Raw genomic sequence first — 14,044 nt, forward strand, 5'->3', positions numbered from 1 at the left:
AGAAACAAATGAGGACCGAGGAAGGGATTAAAAGTGACCAGTGAAAGTTTGACTAAAGACATCCATTTTAAAAATGTTCTTGAAGGTGGAGGTGCAGTGGTTAAGAGGGAGTGAAGGGATTTGGGGGTTAATTCCAGAGAGCAGGAGTGAGACGCTTAAGTCTATTTCTCCATAAGTGAACAAAGGGAGGGGAGGCAGCTGTACAGAAGGCAGGCGTATTGGAAGAGGGAATATAAGAAAAGGCTAGAGAGACAGGACGTAAATTAAAATATTCTATTGAATACACTGGCAGACAAGGAGTCAACATAGGTCAAAGAGAAAGCGCATGATGGGGAAGACAGATTTAGTTCAGGAAAGGCAGAGTTTTGGGAAAGCTGGAGTTTAAAGGAAGCAAAGAACGGGAAGCCTTGGAGAGCACTAGAGTAGTTGAGTCAGGAGACAATGATGGAGTCCTGAAGTCTGTAGGAAAATTTGGTCCAAAGTGATAGACAGTGAGACATACTCAGAGAGAGAGAGAGAAAGGGAGAGAGGGGAAGAGAGAGAGAGACAAATACATGCATCAGGGAAAAGAATGAGAGACAGAGAGAGACAGACAAATAGAGAGAGAGGCATACACACAGGAACAGAGTAACGGAAACGCAGAGGCTTGGACAGAGAGTAAATGAGCACATATAGGGGTAGAGAGTGGGAGAGACACAAGAGGGGGTAATTATCAGTTTCAATGCTTGCACAGTGAGCAGGGGAACAATTTTCCTGCACGTTATAGAACCAACCTGATTTTCATGTCAGTGAAAGGCCTAGCTGCTGTTTTAGTTCCCCTGGCATTAATTGCAATGCATAAGCCAACCCTGCTTTGCTCAGGATTATTCTGTGGCCTCTGCAGCCTAAGCAATGACTGCCAACATAAGGTTGTTTGCAGTAGTGACCTGGAGATTAATTTTCAATTTTTGAAGACTCCAGGGTCAATGTTGGACGATTGGCAACGTTAACACATGGGATTAAGCTTTCCCCTCTTGAAGATGATAAACACAAAAAGACAAGACCAGGTGGCCTGTTTCTCTGCTATGATTTCTTAACAATTCTATAAAAATCTAGCTGGGGTGAGAAGGGAAGAAGGGCTGAAAGGAGAAACTGGTTTTATTACTCAGAATGACTGAGTTGTGAAATTAAATTCAGTCCTAATTTCAATCCACAGCCAGCACTCAGTGAGCTGGTCTCAGCCAAAGGGGCTTGACAGAGGCTTCAGGAAACCTGGGTTTAGGGAGGAGATAAATCAGCCAGTGTGCCTCCTGTTGGAAAATGCACTAGTACACAGTCTAAGGGATATCAAACCTCCAGGATTAGCCTGGCGTTCCCAGAAATTAAAGGTTCATCTCCTGGATACAGCTGTGAGCAATACTCAGGAAGAAAATCCATTGTGGTGCTTTTATGAAATATGTGATTTTTCAATTTAATTCATTAAAATATTAGAGATGGGGGGTGGGGGGGATGGGGAAATGCTGTTGATGGACAGTAAGGAATCATCCAATCAAGCAACGAAAAGTCTACTCGCTTTCAGATTGGTGGGGAAAAGCAACCCTGGCGAAGATGGACATGATGAGTGACCAGTGGCGGGAGGTGAGGTGATTGGAGGTGGGAGGCCATGTGAGGATATTCAGTGAGAGTTGGCAATCCTACTACGGTGCCTGAAGAATTGTCCCGAGTCTGAATCTTCACCTTCCTGAGCGGTTGGAGGAATAGGTGGGTAAGGATGAAAGACCTTTGACCTGACAGAGCTGCAGCAGCTGTTAGCCTCCAATCACTAATGCTGATACTTTGTGGGTAATAACAAATTGATGCTGTGACAAGGGTAGTAACTTGGATCAATTAACTTGCAGAGCGAGCTGCAGTTTGAAGAGAAATGATACTGTGACACCTCAGGTGACAAAGCAGATCTGGGAGAGCTGTCAGGGGGACGTTGGAGCCTGATGGATCAGCCGTGCGAACGTAATAGACTGTACAAGATGTTAAATAATAAATGTGTCCTCCAGCCTGGAAAGATGGGGAGTTTTTCTTGCTGTGGATGAAGCAGTTTGGCTGCGGTCCTCCAGGCAAGAAGATGTTAGCAGGCATTATTCAATCCAACATACACTGCAGCACTGGGTCCGACTGGTTCAAGCAGTGAGCCAGCTGAGTCACTGGTGGGGAGGAGGTGGGCTGCAATCAGAGAACAGGATTCCAAGAGTAGGTTCGCAAGTTACACGAACCATCGATTCTTTCTAAGAAGCAAGTTGCCTATTATTTTCAAATGCAGTTGGGTTAATAAAAACAGCCATTCTTCTGAGCACAGCTGCTTGGAATAATTACGAAAGCTTAAACTGGACGAGACAGACACTTTTAGTCTGTCGAGTAAACTTTATTTATACTGGCCACAGATGACTTCCTGAAATACGGCTGGCTAACAGGTGTGAGTTATTGGTTTAAAGTGCTGCACTGTAAGAAAAGTCCGTTTACATCCGCTCCCAAACTTCACACTTATAATAGCCCCAAGACAACATCAAATCAAGGAGAGATGGAAAAGATTGAACAGCTCAAAGAGACCACTTCTGCAGCTTAGTTTGCTACACTTTCAGGTATAACCATGTTTTGGCCTTCGTATTACAGGAAAGGATATAGTAGCGCTGAAGAAGGTACAAAATAGACTCTCATGGATGATATCAGAAATTAGGTATTCCACTAATCAGGAAAAGCTGGGGCTCTTTTCATTAGAAAGACAGATTTCTGGTCTCTTGGTGAAGCATGCAACATGGAGAGGGGGCAGGAAAATGTAGTTGAAGCAGAAAATCAAGCATGTTCCTACTAAATGGCAGAGTAGACTCAAGAAGCCATATGGTCTACTCCTGCTCCTATTTCTAATGTTCCAGAAAAAAAGGCTGAGGGCTGAGCTAATAGGTGTTTTTCAGATTATGAAAGGGTCTGATAATGTTGACATAGAGAAAATGTTTCCACTTGCGGGGCAGATTGAAAGCAGGGGGGAAATCAATATAGGATCACCAAAAAGTGAGGAATTGAGGGGAAACTTCATTACCTAAAGAGAGTGGTTAGAATGTCAAACTCACTATCACAAGGAGCAGTTGAAGCGAATAGCACAGATTAACTTAAGGGAAAGCTAATTAAACACATGGGCCAGGGTTTTCAGCCCGAGCATGAAATAGCACGCGATGACATCGGGCAAGTATCCCGACATCATCACGCACAACAGTCAGCAGCGCGCCCGCTGACAATTAAGAGGCCTATTAAGGCCCGTAAACAGGTAATTAAGTAGAATTTTGCGCTGCCTGTCCAACCTGACGGTTGGTGGGCAGACGAATAGGCCAGGCGGTTTTTGCATTTTTTGAGAAACCTCATCCATGGGCGGAATGGGGTTTCCCTCAGTGAATATAAAAACATTTTACAAAAATGTTTTAACATGTCCCTCTTCATGTGACTGAGTCACATGGGGGACATGTTTATATTATTTATAGATTCTTCATTTCTCATTTAAAAAATCTTCAGCTCCCCGAGGCAGCTCTGTGCCTTCAGGGAGCTTTCACTGAGCACAGCCCGCGCAGGCGCTGACTTCAGTGCTCGCGCTCCTCCCGATCCCGCCCTGGCAGAGCTGAGGTTCTCAGCGCCCATTTCTTGCTGGCTGGCCGTTCATTGGCCAGCCAGCGTGAAATCACGGTCGGGGCCCAGTCACGGGTGGCAAGCCATTTTGCAGGCTCTCCCGAGCCTGCCCGCAGCACCCGCCCGACAAGGGAAAAATCCCCCCCATTAGGGAGAAAGGAATAGAAGGATATATTGATGGAGTTAGATGAAAAGGGTGGGAGGAGGTTCATGTGGAGCATAAACACCGGCAAAGACCAGTTGGGCTGAATGGCCTGTTTCTGTCTTGTAAGTTCTATGTAACCATGTGACATGGTGACATTAACCACACTGGACAATGTCAACAGATGACGAAACGTTTGGCTATGACGTCACAGCCTCATCTCCATCACAGACGCTACAACTTTCCCTCCCCCAACCCAGGTGGCAAAATCACCTTTAATGAAAAATGTAACTGAATAGGGCAATTCACGTGGCAAAAGTGAATTTTACTGTGAATTCTAGCTTCAAGCTGAAGTCTTCACTTTGGCACAAATCATTGGGGAAAAGGGAAATGAAGGGCAGCAAACATGATGGTAGGTGTTATATGGGTGAACAATGTAGAAAGAACATTGAGATTCAGGAAAGAAGGATGTTCAGAGGTGGTGTCCACTATGGTATATGAATTGTTAAACGGTATAGACTAGAATGACCCTAGAACATTCCTTTAAGTTTAGTCAGGACAGTCGATACATGGGATGTACATTTACATAAAGTTAATTTCAATGTTCTTAAAAGAAATCTTTACCCAGTGGTGCTGAAATATCTGCAATTGTTTACCAGGTTATTTAAAATCATAGGAAGGTTACAACACAGAAGGAGGCCATTTGGCTTGTCATGTCCGTATCAGCTCTCTGCAAGAGCAACTCAGCTAGTCTAACTCCTCTGCCTTTTCCCGGTAGGCCTGCAAATTTATCGAATCAAAGATTAAAGGATAAAGATGGAAGCTATGCTCTCCATGTTGAATGGTGGGCTGGATAAATTGCATACAGGGCAGGGTGGGATTGGATACTGGATCATGTAGGTTGGATCTGGGCTAGGGGAGATCAAACACTGGGACCAGCATGAGGGGCTAAATGGCTTTTTCTGATCCTTAACTAAATTGGGCACATTGGCAGAAAGCATCAGAAAATCCAATGGGTCAGATTCCACCCTCAGAACCTTAGAGACACGGCCAAAGAATGATGGGGGAAAGGGTAGGATCAAAATAAAAACAGGAAATGCTGGAAATAGCCAGCATACCAACACTTTGAAGCAACTGTAAAGTGATAAGACAATGCAGCATCCTCTCAGTACTGCAGTGATGTATCTGTTTAGTGTGCTCCCAACTGAGCCAAGCTGACAAAGAAGAAAGATGGATGAAGGGATAGACATATGAAGCACTGTTAGATCGGGCCACTATTCTACTATCATCATATCCATCAGTGTTCACTACAGATGAAACAATATAATAAATAAGAGATAATTAGAGCTGACCACTGCCTGCTCCTGTTAATCAAAGAATAGTGACCCAATCCAACATACACGTTAAAGAAGGATAAAAAGAATTTGTATTTATATATCACCTTTCATGACCTTTAGATATCCCAACTCTGTAGCCAATGAAGAACTGTCTGAATTGTAGTCACTGCTGTAATAGGGGAAACACAGCAGCCACTTTGGGTAAGAATGGACCCACAGCAAGCAATGAGATAAATGACCAGAAAATCTTTTTTCATGTGCTGTTGGCCCAGATGCCAGGGAGAACTCTCCTGCTCTTCTTTGAAATAGTGCCACGGAATCTTTTATGTCCACCTAAGAGCGCAGAGGAAGCCTTGATTTAGCATCTCAGCCAACAGGGCAATGCTCCTGCAGTCCTGCGCAGAGGGTATCAAGCTGAGATTTTGTGATCAGTCTCTGGAGTGGGACTTGCACACAAGACCTTCTGGATCAGAAATGAGAATGCGACTCACTGAGCCACTGTAAATAGAGGTCCCAACACTTTCATAGACATGTTCATGCAAACACTATTTGCCTGGTATAACAAATGAATTTTTAAAAACCAGAGCCCCACCTCTTCATATGGACCTGCAATTGTCATTATGGTTCATTCCCAAAAATCAGCGTAAACCAAGAACCATAGGCTAGGCATGTCTCCAGTCAGGGAAGGAAAAAAAAAGGTAACTGCCCTGGAGGTGACCTCCGTCACCTCATCGTAACAGTACAGCCAACACTTACAACTTGGATCATGATTTTACTTTTCCTTTTGGCATTATTATTGTTCAGTCTATGTCACAGAGCCCTGACTCTCTAGCGATGAGAGCTGAACAGGGTGCGTGGAGGCGGGGGAAGGTTTCCTCTCACCCTTCTTGCTTGTTCATGCATCAAATTGCAGGAGATTTAGAGGTCACACGGAGCGGGGTGAATGACAGCATTGGGGCTGCCTGAAAGGAACTGATGACGGGAAACCACACTTTAATGAGGTGCAAACAGCTGCTTGGTCAGCCCAAAATAGTCTATCTATCCTCCCTGCCCTATGCCCAGTTTCATTTTGGCCAAGAAATGAATTGGCACTGTGCCTGTTTTACAGGCGTAAAATGAGCACCTTTATAATTGATGCTTATGGTTACAGCGAAACGTTCACACCATTTGTCTGATGAGCATAAACAGGGGCAGGGGAAGCGATGGGGGTTTTGTGTGTGTCTATATATATATATATATATATATAGATCATACATTATATACATATTTCAGGACAATTTACAGACCATACATATAAGTGAGTTGTGTGAATTTTCTTGAGGTTTACAATATTAATAACAGCAAGTCCAACTGAGATACAGACTAACCAAAGCTTGGCGAATGAATTATAGATGCCTATGAAGGACTAATGGTGATTTTAGACTAGTCTTGAGGGTTGCGGTGACCTAACATTTGAAATTCACTCCTGACCATAGGTAGCCCCTCTTTGCATTAACAAAAACAAAAATTGCTGGAAAAACTCAGCAGGTCTGACAGTCTCAGTGGAAAGAAAAACAGAGTTAATGTTTCGAGTCCGTATGACTTTACCCTCTTTACATTGATTCAGTTTGCTGCCAACATTCGTATTAGCCTCAGGTATATTCTGACAATGGTAAAAAAAAATTCTTTGTACAGAGCTTGAAGAGGAAAAGTCAGGATTTTGAGAGGGGAATTCAAGGCAGATGTTAGGAAGTATTTCTCTTACACACGAGGGGATCCACACCTGGAGCAAACTGGCAGGAAGAGTGCTTGAGGAATAACTTAACATTTTACTGGCATAACGGAAAGACAGTATGATTGGTATTCTGGAAGTATCTATTGGGTAAATCAAAGGGCCCTCTTTATCAGATTTGGTCAAACTAACCTATGTATAAGTACTAAATGCATTACTACCATGAGTTGACATTCAATCTGTCTCCTCTTCCCTTGACATTATTTCCAACTGTTTCTGATGAGTGGCTGTGATTTTTTAAAAATCAGTTACCCAGCCCCTGCAATGGCATAATGGTAGAGCGCTCCCAACGGAGCCAAGTGGGCAAAGAAGAAAGGTGGCTGAATGGACAGAGATATGAGGCACTATTGGATTGGGCCACTATTCTACTATCGACTTCATCAAATTCGTTCATGGTCATTAGAGACAAAACAATGTGGTAAATGAGAGATGATTGGAGCTGACCACCGCCTGCTTCCGGCCAAATAATATATCACCTTTCATGACCTCCAGGTGTCCCAAAACACTTTGTAACCCTCCTGTCCTGAAGACACCAGTACAATCCCAGCACCACCTGTCACCTGAATGGCTAATGATCAGATATAATAAGCAACAAATATTCTATGGTGGACATCACCATTGTTTCTTTGGCTAAGTCAGAATATAGACCTAGATTCAATTCTTTCTGGGTCTGTAGGACTCTATACGGTACACTTACCCCTAAGATGCCAGAGAAGCCAAAAGTAAATTCTTTTCAATGATAGGAACAGGAGTAGGTCATTCAGCCCCTCAATTCCATTCCACCATTCCATTAGATCAGGGTTGATTATTATCTTAATTATATTTGTCTGCCATGGCTTCATAACCCTTAATATCTTTGTCTACAATAATCTACCAATTGCGGTTTTAAAATTTCCAATTGGCCCCCAATCTCAACACCTTTTGGCGGGAGAGAGTTCCACATTTCTTCCACCGTGTGTGAAGATGTGCTCCCTGACATTGTCCCTGGATGACCCAGCTCTAATTTTAAGGTTATGCCATGCTTCTGGGATGCCCCCATCAGGGGAAATACCTTCTCTCTATGTCTTCTATAAGATCCTTTAATCATCATAAACACATGATGAATCATGCACAGTCTTTAGTGAGAACACATGGAAGCGTCTAGTTAGCAATTGTCTCTCACAGTTGGCAGTTGCGTTGTAGATGGGTCAAATTGATGAGTGGATGCGAGAAGTTTCAGTAACATGATATTCATTGGTAACTAAGTGAAATGGAACTGTTGAGAAAAATATGCCCTGCCCGGTTTTGCCATCAGTACAAATCCCAGACAGCAAATACCACACTACAAACAGAATAATACAGGATTCGTCAATAATGTCTGAGAGCGAGCACAACAGGACTGTGCTAACAATTTCATAGCCTTCAGCAACGAAAAACATCTTTTATTCCGGGGTTCAATGGTCATAATCTTATGGATTTAGTCCCTACCAGAATGGCAGGACCACTTTCAGGTCAATGGGCATGCTGTGATGAAACTAATTCCCAGAGCAACAACATTAACGTCTCATCTTGGGGCACTCTGACCAATTACAGAGGGCAGGCAGCATGACAACATATCTATTCTGTCAAAGGAAGGAGTTCTGATTCAAGGAACCATGGTATAGATTGCAAGCGCTGGCCAGCACTTGGATTTCTGAGGCTGCAGCAACTACAAGCTTACAGTGAAGACCTGGGAAGGCTGCTCCCTGGGTTTTAACTCACACATGATGGTTCTGCTGTGGGAACTGAGCAAACTGCAATGAAGTGAGATCTCCCAAGGATGTGAGGGAGAAGACAACCCCTTCAACCAAGCAGGTGTGGATGGAAGTGACCAAGGAAGTCACCGGCATAAATGTGGTCCTTCCAACCTGGAAACAGTGCACCAAGTGGATCAAGGACCTTAGCAGGATGTGACAGATGAGTGCCGTAAGACTTTCAAGTGCCAAGCCCTACACTCTGCCTCTCCCAACATTTTCCTGCACAGTCCTCCTAAAGACAGACCTTGCAGCTCCACTCATTCCTCTCTCCTCAGGCATCTCACATCCCCAACTGAGCAGCCAACACTCACACTAGCCCTCAGCCTATTGTCCTTCTACACCCATGCCTCATAGTCATCCTCCACAAAAGTTGTCCTTCCCTTCTCTCCACACAAGCCACTGCAAACACTCTCGCCCTTCTCTCTGCTTTTTCTCCTTGTCGGGGAAGAGGGCACATAAGTTGGTGAGAAGCAGCGACTGAGGGTTGGGTTTCCCTCCAATGACAGACACCTTGTCGGCAACTGGCAATGGGTGCCCACCTGCTCCTCCAAAAAGGACATCGTTTGAGGAAGCTGCAGCTGACAGCAATGAGCTGCCACGAGATCCTGAGCCTCTGGAGGCACTGGTGCTCAGAAATGTCAAGGCACCTGCTCTCCTGCCTACAGGCACACCGATGAGGATCTCACCACCATCTGGATCTCTGTATCCACCCCAAATGCCCTGTGGAGGGGTATGCAGCTGAGGAGAAGGCTGCTGGTACTGCTGCTAGTGTTGCTCCTGCTGCTGTTGCTGGTGCTGATGGTGGCGGTGTTGTTTCTCCTCTTGAGCCGGAGCAGGGGTGAAAGTTTCAACAAAAAGTTGGCAGTCATCTGTCAGGCCATAGAAGTCACTCTCTGACAGAAGAAGTGCTTTGAACAGGAGCCTCTCACTTGGCCGTGGCTGGGGCTCTTCTGTGTAACTGATCAAAACCTTCCCAGCTTGTCAGTTTCACTGAAGAAGCTCTTGCGGCTGTGAAATCACCTCGATAATCCTGGCGAGGTACAGGCACAACATGAAACCCCTGCACTGTTGGGAAGGAAGGATGTTTAAAGGACTCTTAATTCCTTTCCTGTCAGACCCAGGGGAGCTTCCCAATGAACTCGGAACCTGCCCCAGGAAAAACCAGTAAAGGGGGGGGGTGATGTTGAGATCCTGACCCAGCGTAAACTTGAGGGACTTACCTCCCAGCATACACCGGAACCCACCACCACTTGGCTGGGAAGATTCTGCCCAATATCTCCCTAGATCTCATGGCGGGTCGGAAACCCGAGTTCACACCTTTAAGATAATTGCAAAGAATCCAGCGAGGAGTTGAGGGGCAAATGTTTTGACACTGAATTGTTCTGACCTGGAACACACTGCGTAAAAGGGTAGTGGAGGCAGATTCAAGAATAACTATCAAAAGGGAATTTGATATATACTTGAAAAGGAAGCATTTGCACGGATATGGCATAGAGCAGGACAGCCAGAATAATTACTTAACTCCTTCCATGCTGTTCGATCTCTGACTACACTTCAAAACATATTGCATTAGCTGTGAAGCACTGTGGGGCCTCCTAATGTTGTGAAAGGCGCTATATGAATGCAAGTTCTCTCTTGCTTCCTTCTTGAAAAAGCAGCAAAGAGTTGGCAAATTAGACCATTACGTAAGAGTTAATACAACCAAATCAGAAAAGTCAGCTCAATGCCCATTACTGCCCTGTAGCATGACAAGGCTACAAATATTTTAGCTTAAATTTTTTTTTAAAAGGCAGTGAACAAATGTCCTGTTCAATAACTCTCAGGCTGTCTTCTTTCACTGTAATCAAATGATTCATTTTTTTAGTTAGAGTCAGCTTGGCTCAGTTGGTAGAACTCCTGCCTCAGAATCAGGCTCCTGTGGGTTCAAGTCCTAGTTAAGCTTTGAATGCATTATCTCAGCTGAGACTTCAGTGCAATAGTGAGAGCTTGTCGATGGAGGTGTTGCCTTTCAGGTGAGACTTTGAACCAAGGCCTGTTGAGGTGTGTGCAAAAGGTCCCAAGGTATTATTTGAAGTGGAGCAAAGAGTTTTTCCCAAGTCCTGGCAAAGGCGTTGCCTTCAAACAAAGCCACCTAAACAAATTAACTGGCTTGTTTGCCGGAACACTGCTGTGTGTACAGTATTTGCCAAAAAAAACAAGAACCACTACATTTTGCAGTCGTTGGTTATAGGTGCAGCACTTGGAAAATTTAGTGAGAGCTGTGACGAGGCACGAAATAAATGTAAGTCTTTCTTAACTTCCTAGCAGAATGGCACAACCTAGGCCACAGACATCTCTGGGGTTAAAACCCAATGGCTAGAGGCAGGACCGGATACCTGGAATGGTGACAATTTTATCATCCTGTTCCTTTCTTCAAGACACTTCTCAGTATTAGACCGTAGCTCTGGCGATTCCATTTCTCTCCCAGGACCTTGTCCAAATGACCGTTCTTCACGCGTCAGTTTGGACAGTTCAGTGTTGGACTGGCTGTTTGACTACAGAAGGCATCACAGCGCATTCCGCCCTGTCCTCAGCTAACACGCACATCTTGTTTCTGCAGCTTAAATCATTGGTTAGAACAGGTAACCCTGGGTGATTTTTTTCCTCCTGGGCCACTCACAGCAGAACCCGCCCACACTTGGCTCAACAGCGGGCCCAGGAAGCTCACTCCAGATCAGGCACCGAATCCACAACATTCTGGTCATGTCCATGTTTTACCAAATGAGAGTTGAGGAGAGAGTAGTGCTGCAGTTGTTGATTTCCAGCCTGTTCCACCCTTCCTCAGCTGGAATATGGCTTGACCCACCAGAAGCTGGAACACCATTCTGTATTGCAGCCCAGTACTGGAATCACTAGGATGTCTGTCGTTGCATTTTTAAGGAAACTGGCAAAGTTCGAATGTAGGATGAGGGTTGGTGAACTAAACGTGTTTATATCAGTTTGCGGCTTAAGGCATTTTATTTAAAAATGTGATTTACTTTTCTCTTCAGAGCAATTTTGGGTTAATCTAGTTCTCATTTATTCTGTCAATTCCTTATTGGTGGCAAAAACAAATTAAAGAGTGAGCAAATGCCCTTTTCAATAACCATCAAAAAATCTAATTTTCACAACATTTCACACCCTTGAACAGCATTTCTTTCCTCACAAATGCAACACAAACAAGTCAGTCAGCCAGAATCCTGCACCCTTTCTCTGCTGTTCTGCTCCAACTATTGTACAGTTTAAACATCACAGGTTGCAACTGAATGTCTGTGTTAATTGGATTATGTAAATTTAAATAAGGGATGTGATGAAGCACAGGCAGGTATCACCAAATTCCTTCGTCAATTAAACCTTAGCATTAAAAGGTTGATGACCCCCCCCCCCCCACCTAGTGAGGAGGGTCATTTTTAGAGAGGACGTTCCTTCTAAGGAGTAACACTTTCAGAAAGGAGGCTCCACATGAGGAATGAACTTTTAGAGGGAACTCTCCCAGGGCATAGTGACACTTTCAGAAAGAACACACCTCGTGTTCCGATCATTGATCACATTATTGTTTGTGGGAGCTTGCTGTGTGCAAATTGGCTGTCATATTTCCTACATTACAACAGTGAATACACTTCAAAAGTACTTCATTGGCTGTAAAGCGCTTTTGGATATCCTTAGGTCATGAAAGGCGCTATATAAATACAAGTTTCTCCATTCCTACACCACATTCTTTGATCCACACTCCCATTATGTGAGAGCCTGTGTCGGGAGTGAAGTCTCTGAAGGTTGATCCTGTGGTCAGCGCACAGCACAATAAATACATAAAACAATTCTGTGAATAGGGCCAAAGGCTGGAATTTCACCCTACCTATTTGCTGATGTGTTGAAATGGCCCCTAGATGCGAGTTGGTGGGCTATGATGTCACGAGAACCCCTGGAATGAATTGCAGCTTTGTGGCTTCCTTCACAGTAGTTTCATTATTTCAGTCAGGCAACGGAAAACTAGCAGGACTCAAGACAAAAGGGTAAGAATTTCCTTTAAGGCCCGTCCCACCCCTGCATGGTAGAGTTCACTTTGCTATATAATGAGAAGAGTGGAGGGTGTGAGAAATTAAAAAGATCATTATCACTTTTGATTTTCTCACAGAAAATTTATATTTCAGCAGGGAAATGGCACAATTCAAAATGCGCTGCAAACCGCTAATTGCGCATCATGCTCTATGTGGTGAGCAGTCAACAGAAGGAAAAGCTTGGCATAGGTGGAGGAACACATGCCTTGTGTGCATCAAAGAGCACATACACAGCGGCCATTTCTTGCACATTAATCAAGATCACACCTCGGTAAATAATTTTGTAATAATTGCAAATCATTCGATGTGTTCACCGCAAGTGAAAATGACAGTGCAAACAAGCTCCAACCATCAGATAGATGGAAAGAAGATTGTTCTGCTCACCGATGCATAAGCAGACTCGGCTGCTGCCACCCACATGCTATCTTTTCATCCCGGCACAATGCTGAGGCTTTGTCTTCGATCCACCATTCATTCACAGCGAGATATCGCTTCCAGTAATCATAGTTAGCCCAAACAGCAGTAGAGAAAAAACATTTAATCAAGCCCGGGTTTCCATTCTGCTGGCAATAAATAAGCTTATTTTCTGAGTCTAATTCTGGCCTCATGTGCATTCCCTGATTTTCATCACTCCACCGTGACCATGCCTTCAGCTGCCTAGATCTTAAGTTCTGGAATTTCTTCCATAATCCTCTCTGTCTTTCTCCCCTCCGTGAACCTTCTCTGTGAATGGTGGTGGACAACCAAATAACTAATGGAAGGAGGAGAAGGCTCCATGAATATTCCTATCCTCAACGATGGAAGAGCCCAGCGTGAGTACAAAAGGCAAGGTTGAAGTGTTTGCAACTACCTTCAGCAAGAAGTGCCCAGTGGATGATTCATCCTACCTCTTGTTGGGCCCACCATAACAAACAGCAGTCTTCAGTCAATTTGATTCACTCTATATGACATCAAAAAATAGCTGAGAGCATCGGGTGCAGCACCACAGCTACAACACTTGCATTTATCTGACAGATGTCTGGCCATCTGTCCAGCCTGCTTTTGTTGATACAGTTGCCAGATGGCCTCATTATGAATGATTGGCTGAGCTCAAAGACTGGGTAATGTATCCAGCTTTGTGGGGGCGTGGTTTACACAGTTTGAAAGGGACTTTTAGCTTCATTTGATTCACTGTGTTTTATAAGTTTATAATAATTTTATCTTTCTTTGAAGTAGTTTCTAAATACATTTATTTGGACAAGGTTAAGAGGTGCTAAAAGGATTAAAGGTTTCTTAAAGGAGACTTTCACTGCCATTGT

At 44.1% G+C, this 14,044-nt stretch overlaps 1 protein-coding gene across 2 annotated transcripts in view; it reads right to left on the reverse strand.

Annotated features, from left to right (window-relative positions):
• Nucleotides 1-14,044, reverse strand: part of LOC121291157 (transcription factor HIVEP3) — a 370,482-nt gene that overhangs the window by 190,355 nt on the left and 166,083 nt on the right. The gene's annotated exons all lie outside the window — the stretch shown is intronic.

Source organism: Carcharodon carcharias, chromosome 19 (genome assembly GCF_017639515.1).
Source record: "Carcharodon carcharias isolate sCarCar2 chromosome 19, sCarCar2.pri, whole genome shotgun sequence".
NCBI lineage: Eukaryota > Metazoa > Chordata > Chondrichthyes > Lamniformes > Lamnidae > Carcharodon > Carcharodon carcharias.